General features: G+C 44.4%; 1 protein-coding gene across 2 annotated transcripts in view; it reads right to left on the reverse strand.

Annotated features, from left to right (window-relative positions):
- The window catches only part of GPM6A (glycoprotein M6A), a 239,699-nt gene that overhangs the window by 164,012 nt on the left and 58,390 nt on the right, over positions 1-17,297 (reverse strand). The gene's annotated exons all lie outside the window — the stretch shown is intronic.

Genomic DNA, 17,297 nt, shown 5'->3' on the forward strand with positions numbered 1-17,297 from the left:
TCACTATCAAGGGGTACGTACACAACAGTCTGCGACTGTTCCGCGTTAATTTCGACCACACCTACCTACTTCACCTGGAAACTAACTGTGAGCTGCCAGTTGACCTAAACAAGCTAGTAAGTGAAAAAACAAATGGGCACGGAGAAAGCTTATTTCTGACGTGGCCAGGTTAACTGGAAATGTTGCTGAACAAAGTTCTGAAGACGTAATTTTGATGATAAAAGGAGCACGTATTTTAGAAATATGTTTGTGTCCGCACAAGTTAGCAGAAAGATAAATATCTACAGAATAAGGACACGGAGATAATCAGTTTCTTAGAAAACAACAAAAGGCAAACCAAGAAAGAAAACAGAATGGAAAGGAAGAAGGATGTGAAGATAGACATTTTGTGTCACCAAGAAACTAGATGACACCTCCCGAATTTAAAGACAAGTGAGGTCGAAGCCTAAGTCTCTCAGAAACAGTTTTTCTCTGCTACCCGCGAAAGCTCAGACAGGTCAACACCCAAGGATTAAGGGAGAGGAATGCTCTAACAAATGACTAACGGGTGGGCAAGACTGAGTAACTGGGATTGGATTTAATCTCACGTCTGCAACAACCAAAGACTGAACAAAATATGGGTATGGAACGATGGCTTTCAAGACAAAGGACATCATGCAACAAAGGACAGAGATCCCTGGAAGATGGAATATGAATAGGGTGGCACTGTCTGGGTGGTGGTGTGGGGCAGAGAGGGCTTGGTGAGGTGGGGGGAGCCCATGCCGGGTCTGCTGAGCACCCTGGGTTGAAGATATTAACCTCCAAGTATGGGGATCTAGAGTCAAGGGACAGAGGACCAGAGCGAAGAGAGCTGAACAGAGAGAGCAGCCTGGGCCTCCCCACAGGGTCGGCCTGGGGTGTTCAGCCAGGTGCTGTGACCGACAAACACATGGGAGGGCCACCCCGAGGTCAGGAGGGACACACTGAGGTGCAGAGGGACACACTGAGGTGCGGAGGACCACCCCGAGGTCGGGAGGGACACACTCAGGTGCGGAGGGACACACCGAGGTGGAGAGGGCCACACCGAGGTTGGGAGGGCCACATTGAGGTACGGAGGGACACACCGAAGTGCAGATGGACACACTGAGGTGCGGAGGGCCACGCCAAGGTCAGGAGGGACACACCGAGGTCGGGAGGGACACACCGAGGTCGGGAGTGCCACACTGAGGTGCGGAGGGACACGCTGAGGGCTAGAAGGAACCCTGCAGTCCCTGACGCACATCTGGAAGTGGCGACCATTCCCATCAGTCCAAGGAGATGACCTCGGCTCTCTGGGTGACAATGACATGGCTCAGAAGAATCTTGTATCAGGAATGAAAAAAATTCAGACAAAACACTGCTCTGGTCCCAATTAGCACACTGTGAAAGGAAGCTTCAAAGGATCAAACTGCTTCTAAATAATTAACTAGATCCCAGAACATAACTCAAGCATACTAAAATAAATAAAACAAAAATAAATTTAAACAACCAAAAAACTCTAAGAAACAGCCTGTCAAAGACCAAAGTACTTGTTGAAAATCAAGCTGGGAGACACTGGTCTCTTCTTTATAAAAAAAATGTGTAATTCTGTGTAGAGAACAAACAGAAAAGAAAAAGGTGGCATGTACACCCAGAGATATTCTTTTAATCTCTTACAAACACGTCGACATATTTACTTTTAAATAAACACTACTGCGGCACTTACTGAGGGCTGAGCTGAGCATTATTCTAAACATTTCCCACATTCTACCTCACTTAATCCTCCTGTCTAAAATCTACAATGCAAGTGCAATTATTATCCCAAATTTAGCAGAAATTTAGGAATTTAAGAAATTAGAATTTTGGGCAAATGACCAAAGAGACATGAAGAAGTTTACTCTGGCCAGGCAGCCGATAGTTTGAGCCCTGTTACTTAAACCCATGTCATCCGATTCCCAGGTCTGCACTCTGAATTCCTGATCTACACGAAGAGCCTGCTTCCCATTATTTCCTTTTACTCAGATTGATTAACCACCTGGCTTACCGCAGGAGTGCAATCGGTATGCCCAGTGCTGCTATTCCAGAGAGTGTGCACCACTCGTACACATGACATCTTTGCCCTCAAATACTTAATTAGTGTTTCCTGGCACCAGAGTATACCCTCCGAACCTCATTTTTAAATACAAGATCTAATTTTTTTTGAAATGAGTCTTTAACATTTTCTCAATACTTTTTTTTCCCCAGTGAACAAATCCACTTCCTCAAATATCAGACAGCATCACATCATAAAAGAGTTCCTGGGGGAAAAAGCTACCCTAATCCTCTCGCTCAGGTTCCCAAGCTGCCTTCTAACGTCCAACACGGCTCTCAGGTGTTCGTTTGTCTCCTTAGTCACTTTCGGCAAAATCTTATTAGGCCCCTCCCTTGCTAAATACTGCGTATAGAAAGAAAACAAATTAGGTAGGTAAGATTTTTAGTTATGCAACTAAAACTTCCTCAAGTTTTTCTTTTTCGTTCTAAATCTCACAGTTCTCCCTGTGCACTGTTACACCGTGGTTATCTACCATAGAACTTTGAAAGTGTCTTCTTCTAAGTACACAGAACTCCTCTTTTTACTGCATGATTTCTCTTCTAACTTCCTGCTGCCATATTATTATTATTATTTTTTTCATGATGAGAATCGGCCCTTTCTCTCCTTTCTTCTGTCTGTAGTGATCACGCTCAGATGGGAACTAGTTTCTACAAGGTTGGATCCTGGACAAGTACCTTGGTTTTTCACAGCCTTCATCGATAAAACAGAGATGAAAAGAAGTCTTATTCTAAAGAGTTGTAGGGTGAAATAAATGCACTCAAGACACAAGACAGTTGTGACATACAAATAAGAAATGTTTAATAGATATGGGTTGTTATTATTGTGTGTGACTTAATGATGTTACTATCATGTCTTCAGGGCTTACTTAAAACAATTCATCTTCTTTCCTCTAAACCTCCTGCTGTAATTATTTGTCTCTCCCTGTGACTTCCCATGAGCACTTTGCCTTTGCCTTGGACAAAGTTTTAACCAAAATATTAGCACGTTTATCTTAAAAGAACCCAGTCTGACCTTTACCCCCGTCTCTGAGGGTCTCCCAAGCTCTGTTTTTACTCTGGTTGTTGATTTTGTCTCTGTTTTCATTATTACCTCCCTTAGCAAGTAATGACACCCTTCCTACACCCATCCACGCCATCGTTGCTGGCTTACTTGAACTCTCCTACCCCAGGATTTCCCGTCCTTACACTTCTCCTGTCTAGGATCATTGTATGTTCAGGGTCTTGCTATAAAAACTATCACTATGACGTCTCTTTAACCTTAGACCAATAAATCTTTAGTAATCATTTTGTATGTGAATATCTGTGATTTTTGCTGCAGAAACAGACTAAACATTTTATTTTTTTTCTCTAGATATTCCCAAAGAAGTCATAGATTGCTTCATTACCAAAGCTTAATGAACATGTTTTTTTGTCACTGACAGATTCATTCAGAGGAAAAGTCTAATGCATTTCATTGAGCTATATAATTATGGTTTATACAACATAATCTCTATGCTTTTTTTGTTTTTGCTGAATTCCTTACAATAAAACAAACCATGTGACATCCTTTAATCTTTCTGTTATTCTCTTTTCCTCAGAGATTTCACATATTCATTCATTTCTCTCTACTGCCTTTTTCTTTTCCTCCGGGAATTGTTTTAATTAGGCAAACTAACACGTTAAGATAACATTAAAAGGAACTTGATAAAATAATCTCCTCTCCTCTCAGCGGTGCAGGTGTGGGACTTGTGGCCTTTGGGTTCTGTAGACCTGTGTGGTGTCCCCTTTGAACTGTGTTGTCCCCTGTCCACTCTCATCCCCGTGTCCTCCTCACGCTCCATGGCAGACTCACACCCTCTCTAGCTCCAGATGCTTCCTAAACAGCTTCATGAGCTTCTTTGATTTCTTTCTTTCTCCCTGAGGCAGCAGCCATCTTGATTTTTCCTCAGGAAGCACTGACTTCCTAAAAATCATGAATTGCTATACAACCAAAATATAAAAAACTGAAGCAACGAGTGAGACTAAAACATTTATAAAATTAATACAGTATAATTGAATTCTCTTTTCTTGGTATTCTTTGAGAAATAAATATCCATAGTATACATTTCTTCTATCAGTGCACATAATATTAATTAATATACTTGTCTTTAAAGTTGCTTTATTCTTTGGAGTAAGGAGAGTAAAACTTCTTTGATTTTATTTTAGAAATACAAGGGTTAATAATTAAACAATGTCAAATTTCTATAACAAAAGGCACAAAAAAGTTAATGCATTGGAAGCAATAAATTAACATGTAGACAGATGGTAGAGCCTTCCTGTGAAAAGAAGATTCTAAAATTTACACTTCTGTGAAACCCAAATGTGATCAGCTGAGTTCTCTCTAACAAGTCTTACTAGGATGGATTAAGTCATAGCCCTATTTCCTTAGAAATGATGCTAATTCACCCTCATTAAGGCTGAAAAGAAATGACATTGTTTACTGGCCAAATAGATTCCTACGGCTTTTATTTAAGGTATTTGGGAGAAGAAAAAGGATAAAATATTAAGGACTATTATTGTTTTGGTTTTCTGGGTCTGTGCACATGTGTGTAGATATTGATTGAATGTGTGTGTGTGTGTTCATTTTCAGATGAGTAATGAAGAGAAATGTGTATGCTGCCCTCAGTTTATTGAGCTAACATTAGCAAATCTTTTCGCAAAAACAGTCATTTACCTAGTACTCATAGTTTAATGTCACATCAAGATATTCATCTATTAATTACTTTATCAATATTAATTATATGTCTACTAAAAATTTATCAACAAGTTGGCAGAGAAAATTGCCTAGTTAATAAAAAAATGATCACCATAATATCTTGTGTGAAATATTATTTAAAGTATAATTAAGAACTTAATCACATTTCCTGCTGTAACAGGTGACTGCTACATATAAATTAAAATGTAGGGTAGGGCAAAAGGAGGTTTCCAGTTTGAAGTGTGGAACAGTATTTATTTTTATATTGTTTATTAATTATTATATTATTTTATACTAACAACTATAAACCTACTTTTGCTCCACTCTGTATATAATTACTACCTTACTTGCTATTCAGTTATTTATAATTTCTCAATAATGAGAAAATATATTCTAATAAAAAGATGGCTGAATTATGAAGCAATTATAATAAATCATAGATTTGATGAACCAAGCCTGTTTTTTCTCAGAGATGACTAATAACTGCCAATGAACTAATTTTATTGTTCCAAGAAAAAATCATACATTTGTTAAAAATTTTTATGATATCCCATTATTTCCTATAGAGTTCTAAAGTGAATTCTTAATTTTAAGAATATCATAATAAAATATGATATTATCTTGTAGTCTGATTTCTATGACAGACTCTCTATACAGAACCAGATTCCAATTCAAAAATCTCAGTCAACAATGGTGCTTATATTCATAAAATTTTAGTATGCCCCAAGTTATGATGATCTCATATCTGTTTCTACTGTGCTTCAGTTTCCTAGAGACTTTTACTAAGATGTGCATTTTGCATCGTATTAATTTATTTTTAATTTAACAAGTATTTATTGAGCACCTGTCATATAGGAAGAAAAGTAATGAGAACCCCATAAACTCCAGAAAAATTACAACCCATAGTAGGCTAGAGCAAAATGCATGAATAGCTTGTCTTAATTTTTTTTTTTTTTACAAAATGACATCTTTCATAAAAGAGGCACAATGAAGTACACGTTAAACACAATCCCCCCACTGCTGAGAGAAGGGGGCCTGAGTGGTGTCCTCGTGCCGCTCAGGCCAGGAAGGGCTGGGAGGACAGAAACAGAGTGATGACAAGTCTGTGCTGTGTCACTGATCAACACCCACGTCACATTTGTTAGAGACACCAAGTGTTCCAGGAAAAAGGCAGAAAACAAGAGGTCAGAGAGACTTTAAAAATAGAATGTGAGGCTGGGGAGCCAAAGACAGGGAGCTTTTTCAAGAAAAAGGCAAGTGGTTGATCGTCTTCTGAGAGCTCGATGAGGGGACAACAGGTGAGGACCCCGGCTCTGGGACAGGGCTCCCGTGAGGCGAGAGCAGCTTCAGAACCGGGGTGTGGACTGGAGGGAAGGGACAGGGACCGAAGCAGCCAAGTGAGACTCGCTGAGAACCCCGGGAGCTCTGGTGGTCCTTTAAGACAAGAGAACTATCAAGCTTAAAGAAATAATAATTTGGAAATGAGAAGGTAAATGCTTTAAAAGGGGAACGAAACAGTGATAACAAAACTGAATGAGAGAAAGAAAGTCCACGCGGTGACAAAAGTTTCCAGAAATGGTAAATGGAATTAAACATAAGGAATCCTTGCTTTGAAATACGTGGGACAAGGCGAAGAGGACCAGTCACACAGCTCACGTCAATCGGCGTTCATCTTTAAAGTCAGTCCAGGAATCTGGCCATCTGCAAAGACTTGGAAGGAAAGTTGAGGGACTACCGAGCAATCGGTGTGTTCCACGCTACCCTTTCCTACTCTTTAATAGAACCCTGGCTTCCTTTGGTGGCATCACCTGTGCCCTCGACTTTGTGGGCGTGCTGCAAATGGGATCCAGGCAGCAGCCTCCCATATCAAAGCTGAGGGGTCCAGATCTCGCTTGGCCTGCAGCCGAGGGGCAGACGTGTCCTGCGCTGAGCGTGGGCCTTTGACGCGAGACCAGAGGAAGAGCGAGGTGCATGCTCACCCGCAGCCGTGCCCTGACAGCTTCCTGCCCAGTAACCGTGCCCACAGCTCCCACTTTCTGGTGCCCCAAACTGCCTTGGTCTTGTCCATTTCGAGGCTGCGTCTGCCACCTTCCTGCAATTCCACAAGCTTTTGACATCAAGACAGTCAAAAGCCCCCACGTCCCGTAAGCCCTTTCAGGATGAGGGCACAGAAGCAGAAACTCCACGGTGGCCCCAGGGCCACTGGCAGAGGGCCACCTGCTGTCGGAGCCACAACGCCCGCCCACTGGGAGACTGCCCTGGATGTCGAGGGGTCCTACAAGCAGGGCGGAAAAGAAACATAAGTCCTAACAGCAAGGGCGGGTCTCATTTCTAACCACCTGCATGACTAGAGAAGTCAGATACCTGTTCTGTTTCATTTGGGGTTTTTTTTCCCCTCTACCTGTAAATTGAGAAATTTGTCTAACATTTTCATCCAGCTCAAACCTTCCAGAATCTGTGCTGTGATTTTCTCTGTGTAATTGGATCCCCAGATGGTACATAGATCTAAAAATAGAATCAATGTGGGACGACACCTAGGAGGAGGGTGGTGACAGTCCTGTGAGTCCCAGATGAGCAGTTTCATGAAATACTCTCATTAGATTGCCAGAATATTGACCTTTTTCTTTCTCTCTTTCTTTTTAAAAAATCAGAATGAACCATAGGAGTTAATAATCTGACTCGTGCCATGGCCAAAGTCATACTTAGAATTCATCAGATTAGATGTACAGGAGAAAGGATATTTTAAAAGCTGAAATTACACTTTGCATTGTACTAACATATATACTGTAGTCCTCAATTTCTGGAGAGAAAACATGCCATCCTATTTTCAGGTTTGACTTCTGGTTGCGGAGGAGATAGATTTCTCTCAGAAAGCTGTCTTCTGAGCGCCATGGTAACCACATCCTTGCAGCGAAGTCTGTAATGTCGGATGCACAGTTTAAGACATTTGCAAATGCCACCTGAAATCACACCCCAGAGAGCGGGAAGGGCTGCTTCATCATGCAGGGAGCGCTGCTTACTGTTGTCCGAATGAACCACCAGGAATGCAGACGAGGAGCAGATTCAACCAGCACAACTGTGACGCGGCTCGGAACAATCAGTTCCTTGCTTGCTTTTCTTATATATTTTTTCTGGCTGTCCTCAGCGTTAGGTCAGTCCGGGGCTTGTTCTTCCACTGGCTCGCTGTATGGGGGGTTGAAGCCCATCGTCCCAAAAGACAGGGGTCAGAAAGAAGCAGATTCCAGCTAAGGAACAAAAATGATAACAGCAACTGGTACCACAGTCCCGATGGGGTACTGCACAGGCAGAGGGGGCTCAGGGTCCATTTCGGGGTCTGGAAGCGCTATGAGAGGGGGACCCTAGTGATTCCCCGCCGCCAGGGCGTGAAAGTCCGTGCGCGTCCAGCAGCGAATCCAGCAGGAAGTGGCATTTGCCCTGAGAGCAGCCTGCGGGGGCAGGTGTGGGGCGCAGGTCACGGTGCTCATGTCTGGGGACGCTTCGTTTCTTCCTCAGCGACAGGAGAAGAGGGTGACAGAAAATCATAGTCATTTTAACTAAAAAGTATGGCTTTAGGTGTAGCAGGACACAATTTAGCTACAGAGTTAGTTCTATGCTCTTCTGACACGAGCTATATACGCTTGCAGCAAGGATTTATACAGAGTTGACCCTTAGACAACGCAGGGGTCAGGGATGCCAACAGGCGTCCACAGTCCGAAAACCGTGTATAACTGCTGATTCCCTGAAACCTGACGAATAGCCTACTGTTGACTGGAAGCCTTGTCAATAACATAAATAGTAAGTTAACACATATTTTGTATTTTCTATGTATTCTAGACTGTAGTCTTACAATAAAGTATGCTAGAGAAGAGAAAATGTTATTCAGAAAATCATAAGAGAAAAAAAAATCACACTAATGAAAAACAGTCTTTGTATACGTGGACCTCCTCAATTCAAACCCATGTTGTTCAAGAGTAAACTGTACTCTATAACAAGGGCCCTTGACCATCTTTATCTAGGACATCAAAATAGTGGAGGAAATGACTTGCCTTCCTCTGCTGAGTATTATGTAAAGAAAATTTATTTTATTTATTTGTTTGTTTATTTATTTTGATGGAGACAGAGAGAGTCAGAGAGAGGGACAGATAGAGGCAGACAGACAAGAAGGGAGAGAGACGAGAAGCATCAATTCTTCATTGTGGCATCTTAGTAGTTCGTTGATTGCTTGTTCATTGACTTCTTTCTCATATGTGCCTTAACAGGGGGCTACAGCAGAGTGAGTGACCCCTTGCACAGCCAGCGACATTGGGCTCAAGCCAGCAACTCCCATGCTCAAACCAGCAACCTTGGGCTTTAAGCCAGCGACCCGTGGGCTCAAGTCAGCGACCATGGTGTCATTTCTATGATCCCATGCTCAAGCCAGCAACCTCAGGGTTTCAAACCTGGGTCCTCCCCATCTTAGTCCGATGCTCTGTCCACTGCACCACCTCCTGGTCAGGCTGAAATTGATTTTATTTTAATAAATATTTCTTGGTTAAAAAATGAATATTTATTATTAAATGTTTGATCAATCAAAATAATAATGATCATGATAATCACCATTTATGATATTGAAGCAGCCTTTTCTAAACACTGTGTCAAGCAATAAACAACACGTAATTTGTAGCCAAAATTGTTTAAAAAATACTTAAAGGGAAAGTTGATCACATCTATTTTTCTTTTAAATTAATAGTTTGTTACACATTTATTTATCCACAGTTTATGGTGATCATTTTAATCATTTATAATTAGAATCCCATTCATTTCCAGTAATATAAGTTGAGAGTAAGTTTCCATTTTGCATGACTTGATATGCTTCTTCAACACCTATTATTATTTTAATGACATCATTTTTCTTTGCTATTTTCCATGAAGTCTTCTATGACTTATCAAAATATTTAAAGGTAGCAGAAGCATCGAGTAATTTAATGCCCCAGTGAACACTGGAATTACTTTATGCCAGGGGTAGTCAACCCTTTTATACTTACCGCCCACTTTTGTATCTCTGCTGGTAGTAAAATTTTCTAACCACCTACCGGTTCTGCAGTAATGGTGATTTATAAAGTAGGGAAGTAACTTTAGTTTATAAAATTTATAAAGCAGAGTTACAGCAAGTTAAAGCATATAATAATAATTACTTACCAAGTATTTTATGTCAGATTTTCGTTAAGTTTGGCAGAATAAATCTTTATAAAACAACTTACTATAGTTAAATCTATCTTTTTATTTATACTTTGGTTGCTTTGCTACCACCCACCATGAAAGCTGGAGCAACCCCTAGTGGGCGGTAGAGACCAGGTTGTCTACCACTGCTTTACACTATAGAATGGCTAATAAAACAGTCAATGAAGAATGATAAGAGTTCAATATTAATATCTTGAGTATATATAATGCCTGATTTCATATAAAATAAAAAATGAAAAGCTCATTTTATTTTCATGTGATTTGCCCTCAGAATTTTGACAAACATTTAAAATTATTCTTCCCACAGAGCTAAGGAGATTGCCATGGAGACTCGGCCTGCCGTGCTAATCATTGTTGGAAGTCTTCATCTTCTCTTTATTCATTTCCTTCCCTCTCTACATGAAATGTTTCAGCTTACTTAGAATTTCCTCCTTCATCCAGTTCAGTCATCTACAGCTATTAGGGGATATTTCAAAATGAATAGGAAGCTATGAAATACCTCCTAATTTTTGTGAGCAGTGTATTCAGATACCCACGACGAGCCATGTGCTGGGCCAGACATGTGCAAGGAGCAGGGAAGGAAATGTAAGGAGCTAGCTACGAAGCGGTACCACCCTGGAAGGGGACAGCCTGGTCACCAAGAATATGATGAGATAAGGTGACAACAGGAGTGCAAGGAAAACAAAGCGAACACACAGAGGGAGACTCATCTTTCACTGGGAAAAACCGAGGAACTAATCAGACATATATACACAAACACAGACAACAGTGCGGTGGTGGCCAGAGGGAAATGGGGGTGGGGGAGGGGGAGGGGGGCAAAGGGGGGAGGGGGAGGGGCAGGGGAAGGTGGGCAAAGGGGGGAGGGGAGACGGAAACAAAAAAGACCGTGCTTGGGGCAGGGGGTGCACGATGCAGTGTGCAGATGGTGTTTTGTTGAGTTGTTCACCCGAAGCTGTACCCCAATAAATTCAATCAGTCAACCAATAAAACAGCAAGAACAAAAAAGGACAACAGTAGAGTCTTGGAAGAATTAGTAGGAGGACTTCGCCAATAAGTCAACATGATAATGTGGATTCTAAGCAGCAGGGTAATTTATGAGAATTTTAAAGCTTATAAAATTGCATGACAACATCAAAGATGTTAAAAAGACATTTCTGAGTTATTCCAAACATATGTAAGAGTTTCCTAACAACTGAATTGGGCATCAAAAATCATTTTCCTTTGATCTCCTTTAATAATTTTCTTGTCTTTAAAAGTTTTTATCCTATAGCAATCAATCTGGCTTTACAGTAAAAGCATGTCATCAAACCTATGTTTCAAAAGTACACCTGGCCAAGAAAAGTGAATTCGCTGATTTCCATGTCAACTCAGCATCCATACCAAATTCATGGACACATTCCATGAGTTGGAAAGCTATTCTAAATTCATCAATAGCAAAAAGTGCTGTTCAGATTTTTCTTGTTACTTTAACAGCCAATTGACATGATGCTTTACTCATAATGAGAATGTTTTTGCTTGGCCTGTGGTGGCGCAGTGGATAAAGTGTTGACCTAGGTTGCTGAGGTTGCCAGTTTGAAACCTGGGGTTTGCCTGGTCAAGGCACCTATGGGGGTGTATGCTTCCTGCTCCTCCACCCTTCTCTCTCTCTCCCCCTCTCCCTCCCTCCCCCCCATGAATAAATTCTTTTAAAAAATGTTTTCTACATTGATGCATATTAGAAAATTTATAAAATTTTTCTAGCCTGCCAGGCATGGTGCAGTGGATAGAGCATTGGACTGGGACAAGAAAGACCGAGGTTTGAAATCCCGAGGTCGCTAGTTTGAGCATGGGCTCATCTGGTTTGAGCAAGGCTTACCAGCTTGAGCCCAAGGTCGCTGGCTCGAGCAAGGGGTTACTTACTCTGCTGTAGTCCCCCGGTCAAGGCACATATGAGAAAGCAATCAATGAACAACTAAGGTGCTGCAACGAAGAATTAATGCTTCTCATCTTTCTCCTTCCTGTCTCTCTCTCTGTCCCTGTCACCCCCCCCCCACACACACACAAATTATTTGTGCCATGAAAAACTTCAGTCTCAAAATAAATTCTCATCACTATCTAGCAAAATCAAAAATTTTCTTCCCTGGAGCTTCAGATTTAGCTTATCCGTACGCAGCATGGTATTGATGACAAAATGGAAATCACACTGCCTCTTCCGTCCCCGACTACCAAGTATTTGGCAGACGTGATCTTTGTTAGAAAAAAAACCTTGAATGGAGTTAACTGAATTGCAAATCTTCGTACAAGCCTCCCGTGAGTCAACCGGCGAGCACTGGCAATGCACTGTCTTCTGCTTCTTGCTGCGCTTCCACACACGGGGGATGACTCAGATCACCTACACGTGTGTTCTGAACAGTTTGAACAACAGCATTCGTGGCTCCTTCACGGGGTCTGCTTTAGGACCCTGAGCACCAACACCTTCACAATGTGTCAGCCAGTCAAACTGGGGAGGAAGGCCAAGGCCGGTCTCTTGTTTCAAAATCCCAATAAATCTGACCCATATAACGTACTCAAGCAACGTTTATTGTTAGAGAGCTTGTTTTTTTCATACCGAGATGAAGTGCTTCTCTGACTGATGTAGAGGATTCAGAAACACCCCGGCCCTCAGCCTCTGCACGCCGGAGGCCCCTTCAGACAGGGTGGTCACAGGCACGAAAGGGCAGCACACTGTGCTGGTGAGAATCCCGGCCCCAGAACTCGCACACGGTGTGCGGGACAGGCGGACTCAGAGCACTTCTGACTAAACCTGAGGGAATATACCTGACAAAACATATCTGTGAGCGGACCCGGTACCATCACCTGGCAACCGGCTCGGAACCGAAATTTCTGAGACGTGGCCTCGATGTTCTTCTGCCGAACACCTGTAGCCATCATGGATTAAGATAGAAACACAACCACTGCGAGCTCAAGATGAACAAAGGCAAACCGGGAACAGTGGCCAGATGTCCCCCTAATCCTGGTGAACACGAGTGACTGTGGCTTCTTTACCAACTCAAGCGTTAGCTTTGATCTATTCCTCCCTCGTCTGAGGCGGGACTTACGAAGATATTCGGTAACAGAATTACTCCCGATTCCTAATAGTGAACGCCTCAGAGCAAAGACCCCCTTCCGTAACTCCTACCCCGGATCACTCGACACAAGCTCAGATCTATCACCAGTCCTTTCCAACACCCTGGGAGAGGCCTCCCACATCTCCCACATGTGTGATGTGCATCCTCCATCAGTGAAACACCCACGGCCTGGTCAAATGCAGGAAGGACCAGGCCCGGAGGTCTTTGGAGGGCACTGACATAAATGAGTAACTGACACAGAAACACGCACAGAGAGAAATCACTCTAGGTTCAGGACAGTGTTTACTCGTCGGGAGAGAGGAAGGAACAAGGGTGCGGACCGAGAACTTTCACTATATCTTAAAATTTACTTTCCTCTTTTCTCTCTTCTTTCTTTCTTTTTTTTTTTTTTAAGGCCCATTAAGAACTAAACCAAGCCAGATCAGGCAGTGGCGCAGTAGATAGAGCGTCGAACTGGGATGTGGAGGACCCAGGTTCGAGACCCCGAGGTCGCCAGCTTGAGCATGGGCTCATCTGGTTTGAGCAAAGCTCACCAGTTCACCTAGGACCCAAGGTTGCTGGCTTGAGCAAGGGGTCACTTGGTCTGCTGAAGGCCTGCAGTCAAGGCCCATATGACAAAGCAATCAATAAACAACTAAGGTAGGGGTCCCCAAACTACGGTCTGCACGCCACATGTGGCCCCCTGAGGCCATTTATCCAGCCCTGCTGCACTTCCAGAAGGGGCACCACTTTCATTGGTGGTCATTGGTGGTCCTGGAGTACTGTATGTGGTGGGGCCACAAAGCATGGACCACGCTTTGTGGCCCCACCACATACAGTACTACTTCCAGTGACATTGGACGCATGCATCACAGCTCCGGAAGCACGTCATATCACTGGTTATGGCTAGCAGTGACAAATATGGAACCAGACATTGACCATCTCATTAGTCAAAAGCAGGCCCATAGTTCCCATTGAAATACTGGTCAGTTTGTTGATTTAAATTTACTTGTTCTTTATTTTAAATATTATATTTGTTCCCGTTTTGGTTTTTTTTACTTTAAAATAAGATATGTGCAGTGTGCATAGGGATTTCTTGATAGTTTTTTTTGTTGTTGTTGTTCCGGCCTTCCAACGGTCTGAGGGACAGTGAACTGGCCCCCTGTGTAAAAAGTTTGAGGACCCCTGAACTAAGGTGTCTCAATGAAAAACTAATGATTGATGCTTCTCATCTCTCCATTCCTGTCTATCCCTCTCTCTGACTTTGTCTGTAAAAAAAAAAAAAAAAGACTTGAACCAAATTTAGCCTGGGAATAGCAGTCTGAGATGCGTCTGACGTTTCAGCTCATAATTTCAAGTCAAAGGTAGATAATTACAGGACTGAAATAAGGAGTCACGTGAAGAGGCAGGCTGTGACTCATCACATCCCTGGCTGCAACGCTGCAGCCCAGCCAGGAGCAGAGAGTGACACTCAGGGTGGAAATCTCCAGTGTGTTTTGCCCATTGTCACATCGTATGTTTGTGTGTGCCGGCCACACGGATGCTGAACGAAGTCAGGCCACTGGCTGGGAAACAGTGTGCTGTTTTCCCAGGACCGAGCATGGAACTCGCCACCTCATGGTAACTGAGAGGAACTACAACTTACACTCAAGAAGCACAAAATGCACAAAATGGCACCTCGTTCATATGAATTCCCCCCCCCACCCCCAGGAGAGAGGATGTCACAGGCAACCAGCAATTGCATAAGTAACATCCTTAGATAGGAATTCAAGGTATTCTATTATCTCATTCCAATTTACTTTATTAACATTCTTTTTTTTATTATTATTTTTATTTATTCATTTTAGAGAGGAGAGGGAAAGGGGGAGAGAGAGAGACAGAGAGGGAGAGAAAGAGGAGAGAGAAACAGAGAGAGAAGGTGGGGAGGAGCAGGAAGCATCAACTCCCATATGTGCCTTGACCAGGCAAGCCCAGGGTTTTGAACAGGCGACCTCAGCATTTCCAGGTCGATGCTTTATCCACTGTGCCACCACAGGTCAGGCAAGTTTACTTTATTAACTTTAAAAATACTTAGATCTAGAAAGAAAGGAAAAAATAACTGTGCTGCCTATTGTTTCTTATCCCTTCCCTCGGATTTTCCCCGCTCTCAGTCTGTCACTAGTGAGGCTCCCTTCTCTCTGAGAAATGGCCTTCCCCCTTCTCACGTGTGCCCCGTTCTGCCTGCCCTTTGGCTGGTGATTCACTGTTTAATTATTTCGGGCCATGTTCCTGAACAACCACCCTGGAAGTGATGGGTCACCCCTGGGAGATCTGGCAACACTTTTATCTTTACCTCTTTCTCATTTTTTCATTCATTCATTCATTCATTCATTCATTCATTCAATAAGCGCACTGACCCTAAAGAACTAAGAACTTTCCACGGGGGCTCCTGCACGTGCGTGGTCCCTACGGCTGCGCCCTCTCCCAGCCTGGTCGGCCCGTGGCCGTCACCCTGTGACCACCTGGACTGCCCACGCAGAGGCAGGGAACGCACAAGAGTCATCTCTGACCAAACAATTCTGCTACTGGGCGGCTAGCACCTGAACCCCTTTGTTCAACGTCATTAAAAATTCTATCTTCTTCCTCAATCTTCTCTGCCTGGCATTTAAAAAAGGGGGGTTTAACTGATGTTCTGGTTGATTTCTGTCCTCAGTTTGGATGGTGAGGCTCGGATCAGGGCTGGGGGTTCGGGGGCTCAGCCTGGACCCTTCATAACAGCCACTCACAGACGTCTGAGGAGCCCTGAGGACGGCGGGACCTCGCCAGCGCTCTGCTTCCTTCCGGCCACACGCTCTGCTCCCTTCCGGCCGCACTCTCTGTCTGCTCCCTTCCGGCCGCACGCTCTGCTCCCTTCCGGCCGCACTCTCTGTCTGCTCCCTTCCGGCCGCACGCTCTGCTCCCTTCCGGCCGCACGCTCTGTCTGCTCCCTTCCGGCCGCACGCTCTGTCTGCTCCCTTCCGGCCGCAGGTTCTGCTCCCTTCCGGCCGCACTCTCTGTCTGCTCCCTTCCGGCCGCACGCTCTGTCTGCTCCCTTCCGGCCGCACTCTCTGTCTGCTCCCTTCCTGCCGCACGCTCTGTCTGCTCCCTTCCGGCCGCACTCTGTCTGCTCCCTTCCTGCCGCACGCTCTGTCTGCTCCCTTCCTTCCGGTCGCACGCTCTGTCTGCTCCCTTCCTGCCGCACGCTCTGTCTGCTCCCTTCCGGCCGCACGCTCTGTCTGCTCCCTTCCGGCCGCACGCTCTGTCTGCTCCCTTCCGGCTGCACTCTCTGTCTGCTCCCTTCCGGCCGCAGGCTCTGCTCCCTTCCGGCCGCACGCTCTGCTCCCTTCCGGCCTCACTCTCTGTCTGCTCCCTTCCCAACGCACGCTCTGTCTGCTCCCTTCCGGGCCGCACGCTCTGCTCCCTTCCAGGCCGCACGGCTTGAGCTTTTATTCTTCTTGCTGTGCTGCCCGGTGGACGCTCCCGTTCGCTTTCCTCCTTAGCAGAAAAACGGATCAGACTGGGGTGGGGCAGGGACCGCAGAACCAGGGCTCAGAGGGTCTGATTCTCAGATTCTTCTGAACTTCATTGCTCACACTAGGGGACCTTGGAGTCTAAGGAAAATAATCCTTTTGTGAGATGTCTTGGAAAACAACTCCAAATATTTTATGAGCTGCATTTTTTATTGTTATGAAAAAGCCTCTAGGCCCTGGCCAGTTGGCTCAGTGGTAGAGTGTTGGCCTGGCGTGCGGAAGTCCTGGGTTCGATTCCCAGCCAGGGCACACAGGAGAGGCGCCCATCTGTTTCTCCACCCCTCCCCCTCTCCTTCCTCTCTGTCTCTCTCTTCCCCTCCTGCAGCCAGGCTCCATTGGAGCAAAGATGGCCCGGACGCTGGGGATGGCTCCTTGGCCTCTGCCCCAGGCGCTAGAGTGGCTCTGGTTGCGACAGAGCGATGCCCCAGATGGGCAGAGCATCGCCCCCTGGTGGGCGTGCCAGGTGGATCCCGGTGGGGCGCATGCGGGAGTCTGTCTGACTGCCTCCCCGTTTCCAGCTTCAGAAAAATACAAAAAAAAGAAAAGAAAAAGCCTCTAAAACTTAACCATTGCTTCCCTTAAGAACTCCTTAGGAAAGGTAATAAAAGATAAGGAGCCCAATATCCAAACTTAAACACTTCT

Source organism: Saccopteryx bilineata, chromosome 6 (assembly GCF_036850765.1).
Source record: "Saccopteryx bilineata isolate mSacBil1 chromosome 6, mSacBil1_pri_phased_curated, whole genome shotgun sequence".
Taxonomy (NCBI): Eukaryota; Metazoa; Chordata; class Mammalia; order Chiroptera; family Emballonuridae; genus Saccopteryx; species Saccopteryx bilineata.